Genomic DNA, 6,000 nt, shown 5'->3' on the forward strand with positions numbered 1-6,000 from the left:
GCTGACACATACTTTTCTTTAGGATATATTTTATACTTAATGGGTAGTCTTGATAACCAATCATGTCTTATGTGTTCATGATTTGTCCTATAAATTAATAAAGATAATTTTGTATAATCTCAAGATATTGAGAATTTGAGACATACATCATTAGTGGTTAATTTTTAAATACTCCCGATCGGAGGATCATCACGGAGGATAGTGATCAATCTATTCAAGATTGGTGCATGGATTACCTCCCTTTAGGATAGATGAGTCTCGAGTCTGCGGTATAGAGACACTGAGATGAGAGTACAGGTGGTTGTTAGAGAACAACTTGCACTGAACATGACCAATATGAGAAATCACTTGGATGTCTACTCACTCGTCAGTGATTTTTTTGATGCTGCAGTGGTCTGACTGGTCCTTTGACCTATGGTGTATTGGCTATTCGCAGTGAGGCTACTTAATTTGACTGCATGTTTCCTTGGTCCTTAGCCATTCAGGTCTTTGCTGTGTATGTTGGCTATTGTAGGTTCAGATTCGCTGTTTGGAATAGGATGCACCAAGATGAAATTTATCGATCTTGATAGAAAAGGAGAAGTCCTATGCGATTCACAAGACTAAGTTCAGAAAATCTCTGACCAGAGTAAGTTTGAATATTGAAAAAGAGTTTTAATGAAATTCATATATGAACTCGAGTCAGCCAATCTAGCATACGATTGACGATGGGGTTTGACGAGTTCTTCATGACCTCTATCCAGTCGGGACTCACGATAGAGGGATTGCATCACATGATAACTACACCTAGGAGTTCATCTTTTCTGTTCTGTTGGGTTGTCATTACATACTGCTAGACATCACTAGTGAATCGTGAGAACTCACTAAGATCGTTTTTGGATCAACGATCCTTGTTGAGGTGAGTTAGAATCATTTCAGCCCATCGAAAAGAGTTTTGATGATACTGTGATGGAGATCACGGTATGTCTCACTACCAAACAGAATAGAACCTAAAGAGTCACACATAAAAAGAGCATGACCTGATCAATAGCTTGGATCATATTTGAATTATTAATTAAATTGATAGTTTAAATTTTAGAAACTACTAATTTGTAAGCGTTACAGTTTTGGCAGCTTAGCACAGGGACTTAATTACAAATATTATAATTTTATTGGAACTGATTAAATTATGGATTAAGTCTTAATTAATTTAAATTAGATTTAATTAAATTAAATTAAATTTAATACTAATTAGATTCAATTATCCAAATCAGATTTGGATTTCAAGCTTGATTGGATCAGGCTTGATAGCCTTTCAAATTTGACTCGATTCAGACTCGATTTGAACCTGATTGAGACCCAATCTGAATCAGATGAACCATGACTCAAAGAGCTCAGTTTTTTTGAGACTCTCTCTAGATTTTATGCTAAGAAGGGGAGGGCGTGCATTGAGATGCGCCCCTTTATTTTCTTGCGCATGTAAAGAGTAGAGGGGTGCCAATAGTTGGCTCCCTATCCTTCTGGGACTCTCTCTCTTTAAGACAACTATCCAAATATAATTTGAATAGATACTTTATCAAGAGAACTTTCTAATCAGATTAGATTGGGGTGTGGAATAATTTTTGTGCGACAAAAACTTTAAGAAAAGGTGGGCGTGCGCTAAAAGATTGGCGTGAGAGATCTCACACGATTTCTCTTTGGCGCATAATTTTTATTCCTTCCTCTTTTCATGCCATAGTTCCCTATTTCGATTAGATCTGATCTTATCTCTTTTGGAGCATGAGAGATTTCTTGGTGTGTGACAAAAATTAAGAGAAAAAAATGGGTGGCGTGCGCTAAGGTAAAAGGGTCTTCTTTCTTACCGCATAGCCTTCATCCCAATGCCTCCTTTCTTTTTCCCCTTCATCCCCAATGCCCAGATTTGATAGAGATCAGATCTAAGAGAGAAAGAGAGAGAGAAGAAGAGAAAAAAAAAAGGTTCTTCTTCCCTTCTTAGTGATCTGATTCAGATTTTATCGGACCTGCACAAAAGAGTTCACACAGCATTCTCCTTCTTCGAGATCTAGAAGAAGAGATCTAAGTCCTAGGCTGAGGAGCGAGATCTGTAAGGTGCTAGCACACTGATGATCTCGATGCTCTGATTAGACATCTCCATGTAGATACCAGTAGAGGTCGGGCACATGTACGGCTATGATCAGAACTCCGGACATCTGCAGGATCCAAGGTATGGAGATCCGATCTTCATTTTGATTTTACTAGCGATTATTTTTTATTTTAGATTTCAGATCATGGGAGCATGTTCATGTCAAGATTCTAGTTATAATTTTCAGATCAGATTTGGTATGTGTTTAAATTAAAAATATTTTTATTTATTTATTTTTACTGTATAAGATTTAGAAAAAAATTTTAAACTTCACGTACGAAACCATAGCATCTTCTAACAGTGGTATCAGAGCCTAAGTTCTGATACGAACATGAAAATCTTTTAGATCTAAAATTTAATTTGCAGAAATTAGATCTGAAGGTTAATAAGATGATCAATGTTATTCTGAAATAAGGTTGCTCTGGTATAATCCTATTATACTGAAAGGTTGTCTTAGAACGATATAGAACATCGATTAATGTTAGATCTAATTTTTTTACATGCTGTAATATGATTATAGAATTATTTTGGATCTAAAATTATTTCAGATCTAAAATAAATTATGAGTTATTCAGATTTAAAATTAATTTTAGATCTGAATATATTAATTAAGATTTAATTTGGATCTAGTATGATTGCTGAAATTTTTTCTTACATGCATAGATTCAAAATTATTATTCATATGTTTGACATGTGAAAGATAATTAAATCTAATTTTTAATTAATTACATATATGAGATGTTAGATTAATCTCTTAGTAGCTTAGTAATTGAATTGGGATAATCACCATGACCGTCTGGTCATAAAAAGATGAAGGGATTAAATTTTCTCTCTTGCCAATTCGATGGGTTCTCTCTTATGACGTATAGGGGTGCCGACTGTGATATTTCTCATGAAGATGAACAGCAAACAAAAAATTATATGTGTTACATATTTAGATTTAAATTAGATTATGTATGTATTTTTATATATTTTAGATCACTAAATATTATATATGATATATTATTTTGACACACGATCTAAAACTTAATTTCTACAAAATCCTAGAACCAAAATCTTAGGTTCTGTTTGCATGAAACCATAAAACTGTGACTGGCATGCCTGTGGAGTTGACTCGATTCTCAATGGGTTTACTCGAGTGCTTGGTGAGTTAACTCATTTTTGTTGAAGTCAACTCAAGACCCTGGTAGGTTGGCTCATTTGCTGATGAGCAGACTCAATTATGCAGACTAGGTCTATAGGTTTCTATTTGTCTCAGCTTTGTGTCGACTCACTGTGATAAGTCGATTCATGTACTAAGATGAGTTGACTCAATTCTATAGACAATCATATTGTATGGGATACAATATAAATTGTTTAGATTAGAAATTATTTTGAGATGTAAACTTAAATCCATGTACATAATGTACTTAATTGAGAATTAAGATTTAAAATTATAAGATCTAAAATTATGAATTTAAGATCTAAATTTTAATGCATAAAATATGGACTTCGGGTATGGGTTGAACTACAACTAGGATCATTGATTAGATCAGATTAGAATTTTTTTTCGATTTTGAGCAGTTGATCAAACTTAATCAAGAGTTGGTTGGGATTAGAGGCTCAAAATTAAATTTAGTTATAGTTGGTCAAATTGATTCACATTTGATATAAATTTATTAAGTTAAGACTGAATTTGGCTTAGCGATTAGAGCCCAGATTTATAGGTTAACCTAATTAATTCTAATGAACCAGTTTGGTGTTTAAGACAAGTCTTAGATGGTAGTTTTTTAATTGATTTCGTTGTCTGACCTGACCAATTCGTTGGTGTCTACAGAAAGCAATGGGGGACCCCCACTCATCTTCACTTATTTGACCATCTTGGGAGATTATGTTTTGTATTAAGTTACTTGTTGACCTGAGTTCACACATACGGACTAAGTTGGTCAGACATAAAATGTGTTGACCCAAATTAGATTAGTCATTATATCGGATGTATGTGACTAATTAGAACAGACCTGAACCTAAATCTTCTCACTAAATATTAAGTCTATTGATCTTCCACCGTTGTAGAGATGCGGATTCCTTTTTCAGTATTGATCGTTTTCGATTGGTTATAATGGTTCGATTGCATCAAAAAGGTATAACCACTTTATTGGCATTAGATGCCCCTGGGTAAAGATGGGGTTAGGCCCAATAACTGTTGGGTGAGGGACCCAATGATGGCTTTGCACTTGCTGGTGAACGATGGGTTGGACTTAACTAAGAAATGTATCAATAACTGTTAGGTGAGGCCACAGGACTTAGAGACCAAATCACTGCAATATGCTTGGAGAAGCATCTGGATAAAGAGTTGTCTATGTATTGGTATATGTGTCACCAATAACTGTTAGGTGAGGTGTCGTACATCGATAGGACCGTAGCATCCACTATAACCACTTATCGCGTTAGTGTTTCCGTTTCTCCACCCGAGGAGTGTAAGAGACTCAAAAAATTAGTGAGAGTATTTATTTATTTTTAAAGTCTCTAGAATAAATTATTATAAGTATAATCATCTAATTAAATCTTTACTCTCTATAGTCAATTTTGTCAGCTTCCAACCCTCTAGCTCGAATTCTAGATATCATCCACTTAACTGAAATCAACTACATATTCTGGCTCAGAAATCTAAGAATAGTTCTTAGCTTTTAAAAATTAAGCCATGTTCTTGACTAGATTAATCCAGTATCATCGGCTTGTCTAATCCATAGTCAATGAGCTATACTTTGATAAATGGTTGGACATTGACAATTAGGTTAGGTGTTATAAATTAGACTCCATAGTTGATGAAGTCCAATATATGCATAAAGATATGTAGACTGCCAATGACATGCTGATTTATCTATAATAGTTGTGAGATGAGCAGAGTCGCATAGTACATGAGATACGTGATGGACAGTTTATCCATGATTGATGATCAAGGACATTGAAGAGTTTGAGAAGCTCGACATGACCATGTATAAAAAATTGCTAATATATTTGATCCTATAATTTTTGATTCATATGGATAGTTTGTAAAACTATTATATGTATAAATATTATAGCACCTTAACTGAATTGATCAATATACTGGTAACTAAAGAACTTTGAAAAGTTTGAAGGAACATACCTGGAGAACCTAAAGAAATATTGATATACCTTTGGAAGGTATGTCGAATTGCTCAAATTTGATCTTACGATTTTTTCTTTTTCAATAGACTCTGGTACATATTACACACTTTAGTATAGGATCTAAGGAAGGAAGAGGACTGAGAAAAGGTGAAGTGACTCTTTTGAGTCAGCAATGATGCAAAAATTGCATTGAGGCCGTGGGCACCTAACCTTGGTGATTATCGTTTGGATTTAGTTCTTTATCATTTGCATGGTGATACATTTTATGAAAATTATTTGAGCAAAATAGTGAATGCCATTGGGTCTGAGAGATCCAGAATCAAATAACCTGAAGTATATAGATGGTTCTTTTGGCTAGGTCATGTATGAGAAAAAATAATTTATCGACTGGAGAAAAAGGACCTTTGGGCTCATTGATTGTTCAGTCATATCTAGTCTGTGAATTATCTTTTTGAGGATTAATGACCAACCTGTCCTTTGTGGGTCAAAGGGATAAGGACTATTAAGATACTTATCCTAGTACACATATGATGTGCATGGCCCATTTGATGAGCCTGACTAGGAGGTTATCACTACTTCATCACCTTTACCGATGAACAGTCATGGTATCGATATGTATGTAAGATACAAATTTGAAAGACTTGAAAAAGTTCAAAGTATTAAGATGTGAAGTAGAAAAGATAAATCAAAAAATTTTTAAAGATACTTCGATCAGATCGAGGATGCAATACCAAATAAGAAATTTATCA

This window comes from Elaeis guineensis, chromosome 6 (assembly GCF_000442705.2).
Source record: "Elaeis guineensis isolate ETL-2024a chromosome 6, EG11, whole genome shotgun sequence".
Taxonomy (NCBI): Eukaryota; Viridiplantae; Streptophyta; class Magnoliopsida; order Arecales; family Arecaceae; genus Elaeis; species Elaeis guineensis.